The following is a 23,779-nucleotide window of genomic DNA, read 5'->3' on the forward strand; positions in this document are numbered from 1 at the left end:
AATATCGTGTAGGGGCCCGCGAGTACGCAGAAGTGCCGCAGTACGACGTGGCATGGACTCGACTAATGTATAAAGTAGTGCTGGAGGGAACTGACACCATGAATCCATGAATCCTTCAGGGTTGTCCATAAATCCGCAAGATACGAGGGGGAATGGGGGAGAGATCTCTTCCGAACAGCCCGTTGCAAGACAACCGAGTTATTCTCTATAACGTTCATGCTTCCGGAGTCTGGTGACCAGCGGAAGTGTTCAAACTCGGAAGCGAGTTCCTGGAGCCACTGTGTAGCAATTCTGGACGTGTGAGGTGGCGTAGTCCTGCTGGAATTGCCCAAGTCTGTCGGAATGCACAATGGCATGAATGGATTCAGGTGACCAAACAGAATGCTTACGTACTCCAGCTGTACACGCCCCACACCATTACAGAGCCTCCACCAGCTTGAACAGTCTCCTGTTCACATGCAAGTCCATGGATTCATGAGGTTGTCTCCACACCCGTACACGTCCATTCGCTCAGTACTATTTGAAACGAGACTCGTCGAACCGGGCAACGTGTTTCCAGTCGTGAACAGTCCAGTATCGGTGTTAATGGACCCAGGCAAAAGCTTTGTGTCGTCCAGTCATCAAGGGTGCACGAGTGGGCCTTCGTCTCCGAAAGCCCATATCGATGATATCTTTGAATGGTTCGCACGCTGACACTTGATAGCCCTGCACTGAAGCCTGCAGCAATCTGCGGAAGGGTTCCAGTTCTGTTGCGTTGAAAGATTCCCTTCAGTCGTCGTTGGTCCCGTCCTTGCAGGATCTGTTGCCGGCCGTGGCGACGTCAGAGGTTTGATGTTTTAGTGGTTTCCTGATAGTCACGGTACAGTCGTGAACTGGTCGTAGGACTAAATATCCTCTTCGTCGCTACCTCGGAGATACTGTGTCCCATCGCCCGTTCGCCGACTATAACGCCACGCTGTAACTCAATTGAACCTTGATAGCGTGTCATTGCAGCAGCAGTAACCGATTAACAACTTCGCCAGACATTTGTTGACTTATATATGCGTTGCCGAAGGCAGCTCCATATTATACAGGGTGAGTCACCTAACATTACCGCTGGATATATTTCGTAAACCGCATCAAATACTGACGAATCGATTCCACAGACCGAACGTGAGGAGAGGGGCTAGTGTAATTGGTTAATACAAACCATAAAAAAATGCACGGAAGTATGTTTTTTAACACAAACCTACGTTTTTTTAAATGGAACCCCGTTAGTTTTATTATCACATCCGAACATATAAACAAATACGTAATCAGTGCCGTTTGTTGCATTGTAAAATGTTAATTACATCCGGAGATATTGTAACCTAAAGTTGACGCTTGAGTACCACTCCTCCGCTGTTCGATCGTGTGTATCGGAGAGCACCGAATTACGTAGGGATCCAAAGGGAACGGTGATGGACCTTAGGTACAGAAGAGACTGGAACAGCACATTACGTCCACATGCTAACACCTTTTTATTGGTCTTTTTCACTGACGCACATGTACATTACCATGAGGGGTGAGGTACACGTAAACACGTGGTTTCCGCTTTCAATAACGGAGTGGAATAGAGTGTGTCCCGACATGTCAGGCCAATAGATGTTCAGTGTGGTGGCCATCATTTGCTGCACACAATTGCAATCTCTGGCGTAATGAATGTCGTACACGCCGCAGTACATCTGGTGTAATGTCGCCGCAGGCACATCACGGTACACATTCTCCTTTAACGTACCCCACAGAAAGAAGTCCAGAGGTGTAAGATCAGGAGAAAAACGGTCGCCATCGAAAAACATGTCCCTGCAGATGCTGCTCGCCGACCGTGTCCCGTGTTTATTACAACACGCAACTGAACGTCGGAGGTTTCAAGCGTCAACTTTAGGTTACAATATCTCCGGATGTAATTAATATTTTACAATGCAACAAACGGCACTGATTACCTATTTATTTATATGTTCAGATGTGCTAACAAAACTAACGTGGTTCCATTTAAAAAAACGTAGGTTTGTGTTAAAAAACATACTTCCGTGCATTTTTGTATGGTTTGTATTAAACAATTACACTAGCCCCTCTCCTCACGTTCGGTCTGTGGAATCGGTTCGTCAGTATTTGATGTGGTTTACGAAATATATCCAGCGGTAACGTTAGATGACTCTCCCTGTATATCTCTCTATTTGAATACGCATACTTATACCAGTTTCTTTCACTCTTCAGTGTATTATCCATTAGAACAAGAGAGCGTCTATTGCTTAATATACCACTGATCACGTTTCCAATTATGGAAATATGGTATGCCTCGTAAGAGTTTGAATACTACCCTTTGCCTCCACACAGTGTCATAAGCTGCTCTTAGGTCTATAAACACAGTTAAGATCTCTTTTTTGTTTTCGAATCCTACTTCAGAAAAGTTGTAATTGACATTACCTGTTCGGTGCATCTGTGGTTTGGGTGGAATGCTGCCTGTTCAGCAGATTGCGGCTGAGTGTTTTATACAGCGTTCTTTCCAAAAGCTAATATATTGTGGAACCGATTTCCTTTTCCATCCACACGTCACATCCAAGCTTGCACCCCAGTGATGTCATCGTGTACGAAACTTTTCATTACAGACGGCAATATCGACAAGCTAGATAAGTTTGCGTTTGAAAATTAGATGTTTCTTTTATAGCACGTGGGCATGTCTCCAACATAAGACGAATTGTTAGACACACCAAAAGTCCTGGACACGACCTAATACCCATTAAATCAACCTCACGAAAGTTGTCAATGCCGGGCCCGGGAGACTAGTAACGGAAAAGGCTGAATGAAAACAATCCATTCGGATGGATTTTTGAAGGAAACAAGTTGAAAATTACCCGCCGCGTTTTAATGCATATAAAAGCACCTCTAAATTGTTGATTTAGTGCCTGCGTAAATTAAATGCAAACAACATGCGACGCACGACACAATTAACATCAATAGTGATACGAGCAACAAAGCTGGGGGGTCAAAATACGGCTCAATGGCTTGTGCGTCAATTACTCCTGGCCGACCGCTACGACCGAGCGGTTCTAGACGCTTCAGTCAAGAATCGCGCTGCTGCTACGGTCGCAGGTTCGAATCCTGCTTCGGGCATGGATGTGTGTGTTGTCCTTAGGCTAGTTAGGTTTAAGTAGTTCCAAGTATAGGGGACTGTTGACCTCAGATGTTAAGACCCATAGTGCTTAGAGCCATTTCAACCATTTTTTGAACTACTCCTGCTACAAAAATCTGGGCTCGTTTGACACTCCTCACCACCTCCAATTTTTTTGTATCCTTAAACACATTACTTCTCCTCTGCACAAAATGGGAACTCGTTACAATGAAGCAAACATACATCCTAGAGGGAAGAAATCGGTAGGTGTGGTGTACGTGTACAGACAAACAATTTCAGAGAAAAAACTTCCTGGCAGATTAAAACTGTGTGCCCGACCGAGACTCGAACTCGGGACCTTTGCCTTTCGCGGGCAAGTGCTGTGAGTACCGGGCGTGAGTCATGCTTCGGTAGCTCAGTTGGTAGAGCACTTGCCCGCGAAAGGCAAAGGTCCCGAGTTCGAGTCTCGGTCGGGCACACAGTTTTAATCTGCCAGGAAGTTTCATATCAGCGCACCCTCCGCTGGAGAGTGAAAATCTCATTCTTGAATTTCAGAGAAGTTTGATTTATTCGTGAGAAAGACCTTCACAAACTGAGCAAGTCAATAACGCGTTGGTTGATCTCTGATCCTAATGGAAGCAGTTATTTCAATTGGAATGATTAATAGGATTGTCGGATGTCCTGGCGAATTCTGCCCAATAGGCAGGTTAGATCATCAAAATCCCGAGATAGTTGGAGAGCACTGCCTATAATGCTCCAGACGTTCTCAAATGGGGAGAGATCCGGCGATCTTGCTGGCCAACGTAGAGTTTCGAAAGCACGTAGATAATCAGTAGAAACAGTCGCTGTCTGAGGGCAGGTATTATCTTGCTGAGAAGTAACTCCAGAATGGCTTGCCATGAACTCAAACAATATAGGACGTAGATTATCGTCGACGTACTACTGTGCCGGAAAGAGTAGCTCATGCGACGAGCAAAGGGGTCCTGCTATGAAAAGAAACTTCACACCAGACCACCACTTACGCCGTATGACGGGTGATTCGTGTCGCACCATTGTCCGAGTCGTCTACAGACGTGTATTCGGCGTGGAATGAAGTAGAGTCGTCTTCAGTGATGAGATCCCCTGTAAAATGAGCATCGAATAGCCACCAACTGTGTGAGTCAATGCCAAGCCGAATAAATGCTTGCACAAGAGCCAGAGTATTTGTTCGCAGCCGGCCGCTGGTGGCCGAGCGGTTCTGGCGCTACAGTCTGGAACTGCGCGACCGCTACGGTCGCAGGTTCGAATCCTGCCTCGGGCATGGATGTGTGTGTTGTCCTTAGGTTAGTTAGGTTTAAGTAGTTCTAAGTTCTAGGGGACTTATGACCTCAGCAGTTGAGTCCCATAGTGCTCAGAGCCATTTGTTCGCACATGCACATCACGTCCACCGATTTCCGTCCAATTCCGATAATTCCTTCATGGTGCATTGTTGTTTTTCTTTTTTTCCTTTCTTATTCTTTATTACTTGAGGATTGCCTAACCATAGATAAGTTGTAAGACATACAGTATCTTAAAATGTAAGTCAGACTGAGGACATAAAAATTTACTTTGATCTGATGAAGTGAACATTTGATAATGGATAGTACAGAGCAATGTTCTGAAAGTTATTGCAAGCCAAAATAAAATGACTCTAAACTCTGTTTGACCAGCCGGCCGTTGCGACCGAGCGGTTCTAGGCGCTTCAGTCTGAAACCGCGCGACCGCTAAGGCCGCAGATTCGAATCCTGCTTCGGGCATGGATGTTTGTGCTGTCCTTAGGTTAGTTATGTTTAAGTAGTTCTACGTTCTAGGGGACTGATGACCTCAGATGTTAAGTCGCATAGTGCTCACAGCCATTCGAGCCATCTGTGGGACCCAAGTTCAGTTGGAATCCTGCAGGAAGTAAAATCAATGAAACTTACACATCTGGGCACCGCGCAACATCAAAATAAGGGTGACACAACATTCGACGTAGATAAGTATGCAAGATACATAACTAAATGAATTAAGTAAGTATTGAACAGAAGAGGGATTTCGCTACTGCCCGAGCGAAACTTACGCTCTTCAAATACAGCGAGAGGCCACACTTCAGCACCAGATGAGAGGCGTGAAGCGAATCCTCTTCCTTCAAAAAAATTCTCTCCAGAAATCTCACATTTCTAAGATTGGCGTGTAGAGGGGTCTGCATGCAACAGCCAATGTGACAAACGAATACGTTCCCTTTCCTACACTAATACAGGAGAAGGGAACAGAAACTTCCCACCCAAAACCTTGCAAAAAGTATCATGACGATGCAGGAGGTTGCAGCTGGTGTTGAACAGTCCCTCTCCATTGCTCGGCACCGACTATACCGCGTCTTGTGATGGAGGGGTCTCTTTGGACTGGGCAGTCCATAATTTTTACAATCAACTAAATATCTAACAGAAGGAAAACACTAGTATACACTAAATGTATTCGCTGTTGCGAATACGGACAACCATTAGCTGTTGAATGGAGTGTAGACAATGAACATTTGTGGCATACCGGCACTCCAACCCGGATTTCCCGCTTGCCGTGAGCTGTCGTCTTATCATTTGGCTATCCCTGCACGATGCCGAACCAAACCCGAACTTCCATATGTTGCCAACCATGCGTCTACAGCCTGTACTCGTACATCCATTATGTACTCTCATATTTTCCGTAAAGGTCGGGAATTTTACATAAAGGTCTCTTTCCAGGAGTCGACGAATAATGACGATATTCTGGTGCCAGTGTTACTCCGAATAACAGAATAACAAAAGCACTGGAATGTCCTGATCACCAGTACGTGGCCTTATGTTTGGTGTGCCGACATAAAGGCCAAATTCATGATCAGACACTCTCAGGAAACGGGTTCGGCGGCATCCGAACCTGTGACAAATGGATTATAGTGAACAATGAGCATTTCGGGGAACACGACTATTTCTAAGAAAACTGCTATTGAGACACAGTGAAAAGTATGCATACAGAGATTCGTTACATTCAGTAACTTGTGGTCTCTCTAAAGGAGGGGACCTTTAAGTGTAGACCTAAGATTCTAAAAGAAGTTCAGGACAGTCCTACACAGAGGAGAGGATCAAACTGCCAGACCTATGATGTGGAAACAAGAAATCAAAAGGAGTGCGCTCGAATATAACGAGGGAAGATCACTGAAAACTATTAGCAGAAGGAATACGAATAATAAATGGAAATTTAGACTGCAAGGAAATTTAGACTACAAGGAAATAGGATGGTGACACATCACACATGAAGTATAAAAATCTGCTGCACCGAACAAACTCGTTCATATTGCGCACCACGAGAAATTAACACTCCGCGAAGATATAAGCACTGATAAATCATATCGAAACGTGAAGCATTAAATTTAGTGACAACTAAGGTATTAAGCCCACGTTGTCGCTAACTTGACTAAGGACAAAAGATATCTGCAAGATCGCATGTAATACGCATTTTCAATTAGAATGAAAGCGCGAGGCTCACTAAAAGCATCTGCAATTATTAGCTCTACATGGAAGCGTTGATTTAGTTGCATCTTCCGACATGCTAGCCTGCAACCTGACTTAGACTAGATTACGTTCCATAGGAACAGGGGTAATCACACAGGGGCGACTGCAGCTAGAGTGACAAAAGACCAGCCTCAAGACGTTCGTTAAAGAAGGGGCCTCGCTTGTTTGCGAAGACTACAGATTAACAAATAGCTGTGTCAGAAGGCATCTATGGAACGGAAATGTTTAGGCTAGTATTGCTAGTATTGCAACGAAACTTCCTGATCTACCTCGTTCTATTTGAGAAACACTCGCCCACGTACCTATAAAGTACATTCCGGACGTGGTCAAGGACAAGTAAATGGTTTTGTAGTCTCAAGTGAAATAAAACAGAACAGCTCAAACGTCTGCTTTTCCCGAGTATCTGTAAAATCTCAATAGTCAGAGGTGCGAACAAAAACTTATGAATTAGTAAAATCTTCTCGGACTTCCAGCCGCATCGGGTGGTCAAAATCCTACAAGCTTTCGACCGAGCTCACCTCGGCCATTGTCGAGTGGTAAATGACTGCCGTGTCGCCGTGGACTCGTCGCTCGCTGCTTGCTGTCACGTCACTGCTGTTCTCTTCCTGGTCAAATGCACCAATGTCTTAGTCCCACGTCCGTCGTGACTGATTCAAGTACGTGGTGGCCTGGTCCCAGGCTGCGCTGAGCTGCAAACCGTTGCCCTTTTTGATCATGCTTTCAGATATTTTTATTTCTATAGTTTTTATAACAGTATCCCAAAATCCCTTCGTCCTCATTGTCACACATGTTTCGTTGAATAGTATTGGGTGTCGATTTTCTAAAGTGTGCTCTGCCACAGTTGACTTTTCAGGATAGCGTAGTCATAAGCACTTCTCGTGTTACGTCTGGCGTTGCTCCACAGTGTGTGCTGGCTGCTACTACTTCGGCCAAACAGTAATCACCGTGGAACAACTCCGCACAAAATACGAGAGGTACCTTGTGCCTACGCTATCCTGGAAAGTCAGCGAGGGCATTTTGAGTTACCGTCGTGAAACAAGCTGTAGAAATAGAAATACCTGAAACATCACCAATAAGTACGACGGTCTGCAGCTCAACCCAGCATGGGACGTGGCCACTGTGAGGTTGCCCACGGACGCAAGACGAGGATACTGCCATGGAGAGGATGGGAGCACCAGTGACGTCACGGTCAGCGTCACGGCTATATAACGGCGAGCCTACGTCGATACGGCAGTCATTTACCACTTGATAATTGCCCAGGAGAGCTAGGTCGAAAGCTCGTCGGGTTTTTAATATTCCATATCGCCAGGAGACCATACATTCATACAAAACTTATTAACAATCCACGAAATCTTAAATTTTGGAAGGGGGCGAAAATACGTTCCCCTTTCTACATCCCAGTAGTTTTGTAGCTCTACTTGATATAATCGTGAATGAGTGGTTCTAGAGGGCTGTAGCGTAACTGAAGAAACATGTGAACTCTCTTACTCGCCGAGCTGTGACTATTCTCTCGGCTAGAGACGATGTTACACGGTGTCAGCGTGATGTCTTCCGGAGGTGATACCCTCCATTTTGTGAACATTCAGCCGAACACAGGAGGCACTGTCACTTTGGGCGAACTTTCCGTAGTGGAATAAGCTACAAAGCAAAGAGATTGTGAAGTAAGCCAAGACAACACATTATCATTCATGTTTCTACATCTACATCTACATTTATACTCCGCAAGCCACCCAACGGTGTGTGGCAGAGGGCACTTCACGTGCCACTGTCATTACCTCCCTTTCCTGTTCCAGTCGCGTATGGTTCGCGGGAAGAAGGACTGTCTGAAAGCCTCCGTGCGCGCTCTAATCACTCTAATTTTACATTCGTGATCTCCTCGGGAGGTATAAGTAGGGGGAAGCAATATATTCGATACCTCATCCAGAAACGCACCCTCTCGAAACCTGGCGAGCAAGCTACACCGCGATGCAGAGCGCCTCTCTTGCAGAGTCCGCCACTTGAGTTTATTAAACATCTCCGTAACGCTATCACGGTTACCAAATAACCCTGTGACGAAACGCGCCGCTCTTCTTTGGATCTTCTCTATCTCCTCCGTCAACCCGATCTGGTACGGATCCCACACTGGTGAGCAATACTCAAGTATAGGTCGAACGAGTGTTTTGTAAGCCACCTCCTTTGTTGATGGACTACATTTTCTAAGCACTCTCCCAATGAATCTCAACCTGGTACCCGCCTTACCAACAATTAATTTTTATGATCATTCCACTTCAAATCGTTCCGCACGCATACTCCCAGATATTTTACAGAAGTAACTGCTACCAGTGTTTGTTCCGCTATCATATAATCATACAATAAAGGATCCTTCTTTCTATGTATTCGCAATACATTACATTTGTCTATGTTAAGGGACAGTTGCCACTCCCTGCACCAAGTGCCTATCCGCTGCAGATCTTCCTGCATTTCGCTACAATTTTCTAATGCTGCAACTTCTCTGTATACTACAGCATCGTCCGCGAAAAGCCGCATGGAACTTCCGACACTATCTACTAGGTCATTTATATATATTGTGAAAAGCAATGGTCCCATAACACTCCCCTGTGGCACGCCAGAGGTTACTTTAACGTCTGTAGACGTCTCTCCATTGATAACAACATGCTGTGTTCTGTGTCTGTGTAGAAATGACACAAAGTTTTATAATCATTATATCAATTTTAGCAGTAAGAATGAGTAATTAAATAAAATATGACTGCCAACTTGCACAAAGAGAGAAATCCCAACGATCGATTATTTGTAATCGAGAGTGATGTGTCAGAGATAAGCACTGTAACCAATCTGCATTACTTCAGTTGATAGGGGTATTGTATGGGAGCGATATGCTTCGTAAACTGCAAAAATAAAGAAATGGGTGGCCAAGCAAGACTCACTGCCCTGAATAAACGACAGGGAACATAATGTGGCTGCAGATGAATTTCAATTTCAACAAAATCACTCTTTATTACTAAAGGGAGGACCACTTGAAGAAGCTGTGGACTGCAACGTAAAACGTCTTGGTTCCTCGTTACTTCCGAAATAGTTCTATCTAATAATTTGCCAGAACGGTCATCAATATGCAAACAGAAGTTTTACAATATAAAAAAGGATATATTTCAATAAGCTGAGAGCTGATAGTAAACTACAGATCGGGCATGGTGGCTGGATTGGGAAATCGTGAACTAAGGTTGATATATTACACTAAAATCCCATAGATGGCTAAATGGTGGGGTTCAAATGGCTCTGAGCACTATGGGGGACAACTGCTGAGGTCATTAGTCCCCTAGAACTTAGAACTAGTTAAACCTAAGGACATCACATACATCCATGCACGAGGCAGGATTCGAACCTGCGACCGTAGCGGTCGCACGGTTCCGGACTGCGCGCCTAAGATCCCATAGAAATTATAGTAATATGCGCATGCGTATTCAAATACAGAGATATGTAAACAAGCAGAATACGGAGCTGCGGTCGGCAGCGCCTATATAAGACAACAAGTGTCTGGTGCAGTTGTTCACTGCTGCTACAGTGGGAGGTTATCAAGATTTCAGTAAGTTTGAAAGTGATATTGTCAATCGGTTACTGCTGCTACAATGACACGTTATCACGGTTTAAATGTGTTTCAACGTGGTGTCGTAGTCGGCGCAGGAGCGATGGGACAAAGCATCTCCGAGGTAGCGATGAAGTGGGGATTTTCCCGTACGACCATTTCACAAGTGTACCGTGAATATCAGGAATCTGTTAAAACATCAAATCTCCGACATCGCTAAGGCCGGAAAAAGATCCTGCAGGAACGGGACCAACGACGTCTCAAAAGAGAATCTTTCATAGTGACAGAAGTGCACCCTTCCACAGGTTGCTGCAGATTTCAGTGATGACCCATGAACAAGTGTCAGCGTGCGAACCATTCAACAAAACATCGTCGATATGGGCTTTTGGAGCCGAAAGCTCGCTCGTGTACCGTTGATGACTGCACAACACTAAGCTTGTAACACCATAGCTCTACTGCTGTGCTGATTTAATTTTACTTTTGTTTCATTTAATGTTAAATCGCTGAGCTCCTGTAACTGTGTGCGATTGAATCGATAACATATAACTGTATATTTCTTTCTTTGCACAAACTTTGAGTCATGGTCTGATTGTATGCTGTGTAGCATATCTCTCGTTTAAATGCTGTGTCCCATTTGGAGGGAATAAAACTTACTGTATATGATTGTAATTCTGTGTGAATAATTTTTTTTAGAAGTGTCAATGTGTGCAAATGTTCTGTTTTATTTAATGTATTTGGTTGCTGTTATGTAAATTGCTGATCCTCACTTAGGGCTCTTAGTTATTCTATATGTAAAAGTTGTTGTGGTTCCCCTCGGGAACGGAACGGTGTAGTGCGCGCAAATTGCGGTTGGCCTAGGTGGAAAAGGTGGAACTGATAGTCAGTCGAAGACGAGCCACCAGTCGGGGACGAGCCAGCAGTCAGAGATGAGCTACGAGTCCATGCACTGCCGTGTAAAAGTTGCATAGTGCTGGTTTCGAGAGAGGCTTTTCTGTTATTTCCCAATGCCTCGGATGGATGGATAAATAGCTGGGCTATTCTGGAATTTGTATCTATCATCGCCACCAAGAAATGACAGAGTCCAGCAATTCTGCCTGCAATTCCACCTACCAACATGCAGTTGCCACCACATTGCGCAATCATTGCAACGTAACACTATAATGATGTACAGTGAAGGATCAGCTTAATGGATGTGTTATTGTGCTGAAATATAAGGTAATTTATATCTGAATTTATGTACCTACCTTGACTTTTCTCCTCATCATAACACCTCTCAGGGTCCTCTCCGTTTGAACTAAAGTGATTACCGAGTATCCTTACTGAAAGTACGTTAAAACTCAGTTTGCTAATTAATGCCTATTGGACAGAGTAAAGTTAAAGTTAATGTGGCAAGAGAGTGAGTTAAAGTTAATGATGCTTGATGAAATAATTTCCCTAGTAAAACTGCTTATTAATGTGTCGTTGCCAACTTCAAATTAAAATCTCAAGACTGAGGCTTATATAGTTTTGCTTAGTAAATGATCACATTACTGCCTGTTGTAAATCGCAGAAAGTGAGTCAGTATCTTACATAAATGTTAATTTTATGTCTCACGGTAGTAAAAGTGGAAAACTGCATAGTAGGAAATTATATGTTCATGATTACTAAGTGTTTGTCTCTCTTGTGTACATATTAACAGTATAAAGACCGCTCAGTTTGTGTAAGCCTTGAAAGTGATAGTGTTTTTCTGTACGTGTTATAATTTTGCAAATAGTTTTTGCGCTGCTCCAGTTGTTAACTTCAATCTTAAAACATATGTGTGTCAGAGTTCATTGCACTCGCGCGTGGCCAAGTCTAGGTTGTGTTTGTCCGTTATAGTTACTTATACCTACTTTATTAAACGAGAATGTTAATCATTCTCTTGCCTAGTTAGGCTGGCGGCCGTTTTCTTTATCCGTTGAACAGTGCAGGTAGGCAAAATTTTGTTTGGTACTGTTCAAATATTTACGTAATTCTGACTTTCATTTCCGATAAGCCACTTCCGTTAGGTACAACACGGTCAACTTAACAAAATTCCTCCCAGAGGGTAACACTGCTCTGCTGCTTTGTACCATAATTGCTTTTACAAAATAGTTTTATGTTACAACCTGTTTCTAACATTGAGGCTAGGGTGCAGTATTAACAGCAGACAGGAGTGTTATAAGCTGTACACGTCGCCTGGGCCCGTCAACACCGACATTAGACTGTTAACGACTGGAAACATGTTGCCTGGTCGGACGAGTCTTGTTTCAAATTTTATCGAGCGGGTGGACGTGTATGAGTATGGAGACAACCTCATGAATCTATGGATCCTACATGTCGGCAGGGGACTGTTCAAGCTGGTGGAGGCTCTGTAATGGTGTGGGACGTATGCAGTTGGAGTGATATGGGACATCTGGTACGTCTAGATACGACTCTGACAGGTGACACGTACGTGAGCGTCCTGTCTGATCACCTACATCCTGGCATGTCCATTGTGCATACCGACGGACTTGGGCAATTCCAGGAGGACAATGCGACACCCCACACTTCTAGAATTGCTACAGAGTGGCTCCAGAAGCACTCTTCCGAGTTTAAACACTTCCGCTGACCAGCAGACTCTCCAGACATGAACTTTATTGAGCATAACTAAGATGCCTTGGAACGTGCTGTTCAAAGGAGACCTTCACCCCTCGTACTCTTACGGATTTATGGACAGCCCTGCAGGATTCATAGTTTCAATTCTTTCCAGCACTACTTCAGACATCAGTCGGGTCCATACCACGTCGTGTTGCAGCACCTCTGAGTGCTCGCGGGGGACCTACATGATATTAGGCAGGTGTACCAGTTTCTTTGGCTCCTCAGTGTGTAATGAAACGACGCGAAGTATCATTAATCACACATATGAAAAAAGGGAGACAGTCCCCCATTGTTAATCTACCCTAACATAACGTCGTACGTGAGAAATGATCATGTTATCATTGAGGGGTTTCAACATGCAAGCACGGCGAATACTAGGAGCACCATCAGGACACGGGGGCAAGAAACATAAAAACCAGATATCACAGATGGATTCATTGAATCATTCGGGTTAAACGCTTCATTAATGTTCTGCGACCTGCAGTGTTACATCAAGAGGGGCACTACCACACAACAAACTGAAAGTTCTAAATTCCCTAAATTACACTCCTGGAAATTGCAATAAGAACACCGTGAATTCATTGTCCCAGGAAGGGGAAACTTTATTGACACATTCCTGGGGTCAGATACATCACATGATCACACTGACAGAACCACAGGCACATAGACAGAGGCAACAGAGCATGCACAATGTCGGCACTAGTACAGTGTATATCCACCTTTCGCAGCAATGCAGGCTGCTATTCTCCCATGGAGACGATCGTAGAGATGCTGGATGTAGTCCTGTGGAACGGCTTGCCATGCCATTTCCACCTGGCGCCTCAGTTGGACCAGCGTTCGTGCTGGACGTGCAGACCGCGTGAGACGACGCTTCATCCAGTCCCAAACATGCTCAATGGGGGACAGATCCGGAAATCTTGCTGGCAGGGTAGTTGACTTACACCTTCTAGAGCACGTTGGGTGGCACGGGATACATGCGGACGTGCATTGTCCTGTTGGAACAGCAAGTTCCCTTGCCGGTCTAGGAATGGTAGAACGATGGGTTCGATGACGGTTTGGATGTACCGTGCACTATTCAGTGTCCCCTCGACGATCACCAGTGGTGTACGGCCAGTGTAGGAGATCGCTCCCCACACCATGATGCCGGGTGTTGGCCCTGTGTGCCTCGGTCGTATGCAGTCCTGATTGTGGCGCTCACCTGCACGGCGCCAAACACGCATACGACCATCATTGGCACCAAGGTAGAAGCGACTCTCATCGCTGAAGACGACACGTCTCCATTCGTCCCTCCATTCACGCCTGTCGCGACACCACTGGAGGCGGGCTGCACGATGTTGGGGCGTGATCGGAAGACGGCCTAACGCTGTGCGGGACCGTAGCCCAGCTTCATGGAGACGGTTGCGAATGGTCCTCGCCGATACCCCAGGAGCAACAGTGTCCCTAATTTGCTGGGAAGTGGCGGTGCGGTCCCCTACGGCACTGCATAGGATCCTACGGTCTTGGCGTGCATCCGTGCGTCGCTGCGGTCCGGTCCCAGGTCGACGGGCACGTGCACCTTCCGCCGACCACTGGCGACAACATCGATGTACTGTGGAGACCTCACGCCCCACGTGTTGAGCAATTCGGCGGTACGTCCACCCGGCCTCCCGCATGCCCACTATACGCCCTCGCTCAAAGTCCGTCAACTGCACATACGGTTCACGTCCACGCTGTCGCGGCATGCTACCAGTGTTAAAGACTGCGATGGAGCTCCGTATGCCACGGCAAACTGGCTGACACTGACGGCGGCGGTGCACAAATGCTGCGCAGCTAGCGCCATTCGACGGCCAACACCGCGGTTCCTGGTGTGTCCGCTGTGCCGTGCGTGTGATCATTGCTTGTACAGCCCTCTCGCAGTGTCCGGATCAAGTATGGTGGGTCTGACACACCGGTGTCAATGTGTTCTTTTTTCCATTTCCAGGAGTGTATTACACCTTAGAAAAATACGAGTTTGAATATCTACTGCTGTTATATATGATTAATTAACGTCTACGAAAGACGACCTTACTCCGATATTGCGATTGTTGATGCCAGTGTAGTGCCTGAGGAACACGTGGTCGCTAATAGGTGCACTATCATCAAGAGAAAACCAATCCTGATATAAAATGTGCGGTATTTAGAATGTTACGTTTGATTTGAACAAGCAAACCCTCTTCTAGTGATTTATTCTCTCATACAATGTACTCCTTACTGCGACAAACTACCCAGCAGTCGTAAAAGAGACCAGGATTTTAAATTTCTATGTTAAGTAGCACAAAAATGACTGTAAATTACAAGCTCGTGTGAAGCAAGTTCGTTCCCTGTGATTACCCCTACAAACTGAGAAATAGCTTATGGCAGTAAGTTCTGCCTGAATACCCACATGCGTTGCACAATCAGCAATGGTGGGCCAACAATCTGCTGCACAAAAACCATTCACGCAAATAACCGAAAAGGGTCTTCGAAATGTTAAGTTTGCACATGTCTGAACATTGAAAACATCGACAAAGTATAAACACTGAAAGGAAACTGAGTAAACGACCTAAAACGCACTGTGAGAATTTGATCTGCGCAAAATGAAGAGTGAAGCTTATACACGTCTGCCTCATCTGAACGCCTGGCGGCAAGTGTGGTTTCAAAGCGATTTCCGATCCCTTGCCTCCCGCGGCTGTTGAGGGGAAAGGTTCCTCAACGAAGCTTGCTGTTTGATAACCAAATTCGCGAAAACATCTTTTGCCTACAATCCCACCGAGGTGTGCAGGTAGCTTTTCTGTCTACGAACTAATATTCAATGATTGGCAAACCTGCGTCAACGGACACGCTGCACTTCACCCAAAGAACAGAATTTTAAAATACTTAATTTCCAAAGATACACAGAAGCTGGAAATTGGGAATGAACAACATTTATTCAGTCTATCGCGCATTCAGATTTACTTAGACACAGGATGAAAAGTATAAGAATAATACTGAAACCTTTTTTAAATCAGCGAAATCACATCGACACACTTCCTCTTTCTCGAGGTCTGCTACATACGTCACTGAGTAGCGAGGGGTAGAAACTACAACACAGACATGTTAACTACCAAGAAGGAGATCTAATGGAACCCTTTAAGCATATGCATTTAGCAACACGTTAACTGATTACTCCAGCGCTTCTTGGCGGAACAAATTCATAATCATAAATGAAAATCAAAATATTGGGTAGTTACTGTTTTCTCCCTTTATATTTTTTACTGGTTAACTTCCACGTTTTTAATTACATTACCACTGCATTGTGAAAGATGATATTTACTCTGTGTTCGCACCTCTACCTCGACGTGTAACGCCTTCTTCAATACTATTCTTTCTCGACGACAGACACTTAACTTTTGATGATGACGTTGTAAACCGGAAGCCGGTTAATAAATACATTAATACTGTAGAACGTACATGGCACCGTGCTTTTCATTTATAGTAATTTAGCATCACTTGGAAAATTGTGGTGCCCTCTATAAAGCTTTTAACATCGCAAAAAATCTGGGACCCCTTGAGTCTTCTGAGCTGTTGTGGTGTTACATCTCTGAAGAGGCCCTAGGATGGAGACGAAACGTTAATGAATAGTTTTACACATCCACCACTGCTTCTGAGACCTTAAGTTGCAACTGAAGTAAACACCGGTCTTTTTGCATTATCAGACGCCCTGGCCTTACGTACACACTGTGGTACGTCATCTTTACCGAAAAAATGTGTGGAAAGTAAAAAAAAGTGTATAATTAGGTTACAGTAAATAACTCTGAAGGGGTTGCCTTTAGATTGTGTACAACTCTGAATCAAACACTGTTAATTCGTTTCTAAGCTGCATGCTTGGAAGAATGTTAAGGAAGACTACAAAATATTCAACGAAGTCCTCTTGATCATAGCATGCATAAAGAGTTGGGATTCGTTGTTCATCTAAGAAGGCGTGAAGACTTGCTCGATTACTGCTTGTTGAAGTCGCTCAGATCTCACACAGTTAGGTGTTCCATCATTCATAAACGTACGCTCTGTTGACCTTTGAACTGTGTGAAGGAAGGAAAGAAAGACTGGGCTTGAACGTCCCATCGGCAACTAGGTCATTGGAGACGGAAGAGCAGCTCGGATAGGGAAGTAAGGGGGAGGGAAATCGTCCGCGTCGTTCCAAAAGAATCTTCCAGGCATTTGCCTGTAGCTATTTAGGGAAATCAGGGGAAACCTAAAGCTGGATCTAGGGACGCGGATTTAACCCATCGTCCGCCAAAATGCATGGTGCGAAGGCTGAGGTATGCGTCATCCAACAACTCTAGCACGAACGCCTCTTCCTTCGCCGAGTGTCTAAGATTATTTCTGTGCCCTCAGTATGATTTGCACTGCACTGGCACTTGTTGTAGAAGTTCTTTCCTTTATAATGACGCCAGATTGGTTGTATTATCTTTTCTAATAGCCATCAGTTACACCAGGCGGATGGTATAAAACTTTCAAAGCAAGAAGTAGTCGTAATAAGAGTAAAATTGTGAAACCGTCCTGTCGGCCTGTTGGTCTGTTTAAACACGCTAATCTCCAAACCCACAAGACGAATTTTCATGGGATTTTCGCCGGAAACGTAAGCGCAGATTAGTGCAACGTACAGGCCTTCTTTCATGAAAATCGTGTCACGGGGGGAAAAAATTGTGGTTTAAAATTTTTATCTAATACTGTCGTGTGTTTGAACATACTAATGTCTAAAACTGCTAGATGGTTTTTCATGGGGTTTTCACAGACAACTTGAGCGTAGCTTGGGGCAACGTCAGACTTATTTTTGAAAATCGTATCACCTACAAAATCATAATTTTACGTTTTATCTAAAATCACCTGATTTGCTCAGTCGTTCCGATGTTTAACCATCAATGAGTAGTAAACCAAAGCTTTTTAACCAATGACAGGATTCAGCGCCGCAGTCTTATCTTTACGAATACAAGCTAACAGCGAATTTGCTTGACTGGGATATATGCATTTACTGACATCAATTTCTTTATGAAAAACTCAATGCATTGTTTTCCTCTTTTACATAGGTTTTATTTCTGTTGTTTGCTAGCAAAAAAACATTTATTAAGTTTTCTTTGTGATTTGGGCGCCCACTCATTACCTTCTGATTACATTTTGTTTACGAATAAAAATACCTAGAAAGCAGACGACTCTATTCGAATACACCAGTACAACTAAAAGACTGAAGCCTATGCCATCTCAAAAATGCAATAAAAATTATGAGGCGGGACTTGATGTGGTTAGAGATCTTCAGGCTTTAGCTCGCTCTTTCGAAACTCCTTTTGAAAGGGAAGCGTGGGGTAACTCTTCAGAACCCATCACTCACAGGCACTTAAGGCTACTTCAATCCATCGTAACGTCATAGAATTTCGATGGGAAGTGTCGCAGGCGAGCGAGTTTTTATACGTCAAATCCTGCTTTATCCTAACAATTCATTATTTCATTTTAAATATGTACAATTCCCAGTGAGCTTACGTTGCGCCATGTTCATAAACAAAGTACAAGGTAGACGCTATGTGTTTTGAGCTTGGACCTTAGCGTCAGTTGCTTTTTGCGTGCGTCAGCTCCACGTGGCTGTCTCCCATGTTACTGAAGCAAACAAACTCTTCGTTTATGTTTCCAATCAATTTCACACATCGAATGCAAAGAAGGTTCATAAGTCAAGAATAAATTCCTTGCGTACGACGTCTCGGACAAAGCTGTAACTAAATTCGTACCTGGGTAATAGCAGGCTTCCCAACTAGTAATGATTATTTTGGAGAGAAGGTAGTAAATACGTGAGGTTGTGCAAATAAAATTTTCTATTAGTGGATGGACTTAACAAAAATTTATAATGTTACAATGTCTGATTGAATTCTGAATGCAGTCTTCACGATAATCGAAATGACTGGAGACTCTCGACGTATGACGATACGTCTGTAACTGCAATACAGGCCAGTGTTAGGTCAATGGCGTTTCAGCCGAAAGTGTCAGGCTTCAAACAGCACTCAGTTTGCCAGTCCTAAGTTTCCTGAGAACTTAGATCTGCTGAAGGAAAGATCCATGAAACTGCCATGGCTTATTTCCTAATCGTACTCATCTGCGGTTGTTATCATTTTCTAACGAGTTTGATATCGATAGACACTATGAAGCTTCACCTTGACTTTAATTTTTTGTGAATTGTTTGAAGTTTTTTTAACTACAGTGTGTGAGTAACTAACTTCGTTCTAACTTTAGCACGAGTTGTGTTTAATACCTTGACATTTCGTAATCTGCTGATTCTGTTGCGAGAGTGCTTGTGTTAAATTTAAATGTCGGTTTGCAGTTGTTTGCAGTCGTCTCCCTCGTTGTTTGTACGTGACCTCGCACAGATTCGGATGCATGTCTAGCTGTGAATAAAAAATTTGTAGTGAACGCTGCCGACATTATTTCGGGTAAACAGTGCATAGTGTTTCACGAGGTAACATACATGTTTATCGTGGATTTGTAGCTATGCACGTGCTTGTAAAATATGACTAACAGCGGTCACTCTCTAAAAAAAAAAAAAAAAAAAAAAAACAAAGTTGAGTGTCTGTATTTTTATCCAAATGATTTTCATCACAGTTGCGATATCATTTATTTCGTCTATTGATATAAGAGAACATATTTTGTAAATTAAGAATATGTGCCCACTTCTTCTAGGAATTACATTATTTTTCTATTGTATCTCATTTCAGACTGTTTTCTGCGAGTGTCTGTCGATTTCAGGAATAGATTTATATTAAACGCAGAGTATGTTGTAGTACTATGGTGTACTCAAAAATGTGCCTGTCGCAAAAAATCAGGCCTATATTTAAAAAATGTTGGGGTATTTGTATCTTGAATCTTAACTACCGTTGAAGCAGACCTGCTCTGATCCCTGCGAGGCGTATTATCAGCAATTTCGTTTTCTCTTACGGCAATTTTGTTTTTTGGCTGTCTGTGGACCTTCTTTTCTAGGTCACTGACAGTAATGGTTCAGCGTAATGTGAAAGCTTGTTGTGTGGACAGTGAAGTTTGTTGTGTGGATTAGTGGAAAGAAGACAACTGAGGCATTGAGGTGAGGTAGTGCATAAGGGTATTGAAAAGTAAGTGGAATAGCAAGGTAAGAAATGAATAGGACCTCCGCGTAATCGGTTAGAAAAGGAATATTTAGAAAAAATTAACTAGAAAAGGGACAGCACGTGACAGCTTTAGTGCTACTAGAGGGCATTGCGGAGGGCAATCAATGAGATGGAACGAAAAGACTAGAGTATACACAACAAGTAATTGAGAACTGAGGGTGTAAGTTTTATTTTAAAATGAAGTGATTAGCTCAAGAGAAGGATAGAAAGTAGTATACTCCTATTTTTCCCTGATACTCGCTCACGGTTCTTGCAGTAACTCGTTTGAAAACACGATTTGAAGTCTCGTGGTTTGCTCCTTCTGCGCGGTGTTGCGATATTTGGATGAAGTTCGTCAGTTCCGAAATTTGATCGTTTTCGGAGAGACTTTTGGTAGTGTTGTTTTTGTTCTTAAGTGCACTGTGTTACATTGAACCGGGCGGAGGAAGAGAGTGTGCGTGGAAAATAGTAAAAAGTGTGTGTGTTTTAGTGCTTCCTGCTCACTGAAAAGTTTTATGCCCAGTGAAGTTACCTTTTGAATGTGATAGTTTTCTTGTCTTGTTAAAAACTTGATCAGTGACTACTAATCCCAGTTATCCGTTGTCGTCATGCACCTGATATGTGGTATACAGTTTACTTCAGTCGATGCACCATGTTGGTTTTTATAGCTTTCGCAGGCGATAGAGGATTCGCACAGATATAATAATATTCTAATTTTACTGTAATTAGAAGATAACGTACTCAAAAGTAATAAAGCGAAAAATTTTGAACTGTAGCTTTCTTGTTATTAAGATGAATCTCACTTTTACATCATACACTCCTGGAAATTGAAATAAGAACACCGTGAATTCATTGTCCCAGGAAGGGGAAACTTTATTGACACATTCCTGGGGTCAGATACATCACATGATCACACTGACAGAACCACAGGCACATAGACACAGGCAACAGAGCATGCACAATGTCGGCACTAGTACAGTGTATATCCACCTTTCGCAGCAATGCAGGCTGCTATTCTCCCATGGAGACGATCGTAGAGATGCTGGATGTAGTCCTGTGGAACGGCTTGCCATGCCATTTTCACCTGGCGCCTCAGTTGGACCAGCGTTCGTGCTGGACGTGCAGACCGCGTGAGACGACGCTTCATCCAGTCCCAAACATGCTCAATGGGGGACAGATCCGGAGATCTTGCTGGCCAGGGTAGTTGACTTACACCTTCTAGAGCACGTTGGGTGGCACGGGATACATGCGGACGTGCATTGTCCTGTTGGAACAGCAAGTTCCCTTGCCGGTCTAGGAATGGTAGAACGATGGGTTCGATGACGGTTTGGATGTACCGTGCACTATTCAGTGTCCCCTCGACGATCACCAGTGGTGTACGGCCAGTGCGCTCCCCACACCATGATGCCGGGTGTTGGCCCTGTGTGCCTCGGTCGTATGCAGTCCTGATTGTGGCGCTCACCTGCACGGCGCCAAACACGCATACGACCATCATTGGCACCAAGGCAGAAGCGACTCTCATCGCTGAAGACGACACGTCTCCATTCGTCCCTCCATTCACGCCTGTCGCGACACCACTGGAGGCGGGCTGCACGATGTTGGGGCGTGATCGGAAGACGGCCTAACGCTGTGCGGGACCGTAGCCCAGCTTCATGGAGACGGTTGCGAATGGTCCTCGCCGATACCCCAGGAGCAACAGTGTCCCTAATTTGCTGGGAAGTGGCGGTGCGGTCCCCTACGGCACTGCATAGGATCCTACGGTCTTGGCGTGCATCCGTGCGTCGCTGCGGTCCGGTCCCAGGTCGACGGGCACGTGCACCTTCCGCCGACCACTGGCGACAACATCGATGTACTGTGGAGACCTCACGCCCCACGTGTTGAGCAATTCGGCGGTACGTCCACCCGGCCTCCCGCATGCCCACTATACGCCCTCGCTCAAAGTCCGTCAACTGCACATACGGTTCACGTCCACGCTGTCGCGGCATGCTACCAGTGTTAAAGACTGCGATGGAGCTCCGTATGCCACGGCAAACTGGCTGACACTGACGGCGGCGGTGCACAAATGCTGCGCAGCTAGCGCCATTCGACGGCCAACACCGCGGTTCCTGGTGTGTCCGCTGTGCCGTGCGTGTGATCATTGCTTGTACAGCCCTCTCGCAGTGTCCGGAGCAAGTATGGTGGGTCTGACACACCGGTGTCAATGTGTTCTTTTTTACATTTCCGGGAGTGTATTTCGTACCAGTTGACACGGGATAGTTCAAAAGATGCATTACACTGATGAGGTCCTTACGGAGCACAGGATCATGCTACCATCTAGGCTCACGGTCGGGAGGTATCCGTATCTCTGGCAATCAGCGGTTTTTACGCGGAGAGCGCCTCGACCCCTGGGAGTTCCGTTTATCTTAGGCAATCCCCGTAGGTTCAGGGCAGTCTTCGGCACCTGTTTATCACATCAGAGGTTTCACGCCTTATGTTCAAAATTACACTATGGAGTAACAAACGATATCGAACCTTAGCTACATACACACACAAAACTTAGAGTTCTTTTCTGTACGTCGCCGGACGATTAGACGGGGAATTCTCGGCTTTCATGTGCCTCACATTTGTAACCACTTGTGAATGACAGTTCAACCCTTTGGAACGAGAAGGCTTCAACTAACACTTAATTCGTTTAGTGTAAACTCATGCCAAAGTTTCATTGACGCATTGTTCAACTGTCTCTCCATCTATAGCAGTGATATTTTGATATGGGACGATTCAATGATTGTCAAATGAACTATAAAGAACGTTTACAAAAGGGTTATAATAAACGTGCAACATAGATGTGTCTACATTCCCTCTACCTCCTCGTTTTTTGTAAAACTGCTAGAAACTACAAAGAAGTCTGTATCTGATCATGACATTCAAACATCTCGTGCATTTTCACTTGTCACTTACCTCTATGCTAATTTATTGAGTCAATTTATAGGAGCAAATTTCCTATTCCAGTTCGTTTTTCTTCCAAAGGTGATAAATATACGTGGTAGACATTTTTCCCGTTTAAATTCTAACGTTTGCTAGGCTCATAAGATTTGATCCATGTAAACCAAAAACCATACAGATCTTAACTTCATTTGTAATTACTTACAAGTAAAACAATTCAGTAATAAAAGAAAAAAGCCATCCTTCAAATAGAACCTTGTCACCCCAACGAATCAAACAAAGTGATGTCAGTTGGAACTTCGGAGTTCTTCTAACTCTGCTATTTCTCCACAGATTTCAGCACGAATACGTTTGATGTTAACTTGCTACACAAACATTTTCTTCCATTTTCTTAGTTGGAAACTTTTCATTCCAAAATGTCGAGTCACAGACTTTTGTTACCATAGTTAAAATGTAATGCAATGCAGCTACTACGATAAGAACTTAATTTTGACCGTTTGAATTATTTTCTATCACTGGAACATTTTTCATTGTAGGATAAATTTTGGAAAAATAAAGGAGTAAACTTTTATAGATTTGGGGCAGGAATTTGATAATTTGGAATGGAATAAAATGTTTTATGGTTCCTAAGGAGTGTAGTATTACCTACAGCGTTACAAGGATAATCAGTTCTCTTTGAGTAAAACAGACTGTAGCAATCCTCACTGACCAGAATGGTACAAGAAGCCAAAATCAGGAAACGTGTATGCTTGGTGCAACTGAAGAGCGGTGAACATTAAATTCATTGATAATGTTTTTTTATTTTTTTTATGACTGGTTTGATGCAGACCAC

This window comes from Schistocerca nitens, chromosome 4 (genome assembly GCF_023898315.1).
Source record: "Schistocerca nitens isolate TAMUIC-IGC-003100 chromosome 4, iqSchNite1.1, whole genome shotgun sequence".
NCBI lineage: Eukaryota > Metazoa > Arthropoda > Insecta > Orthoptera > Acrididae > Schistocerca > Schistocerca nitens.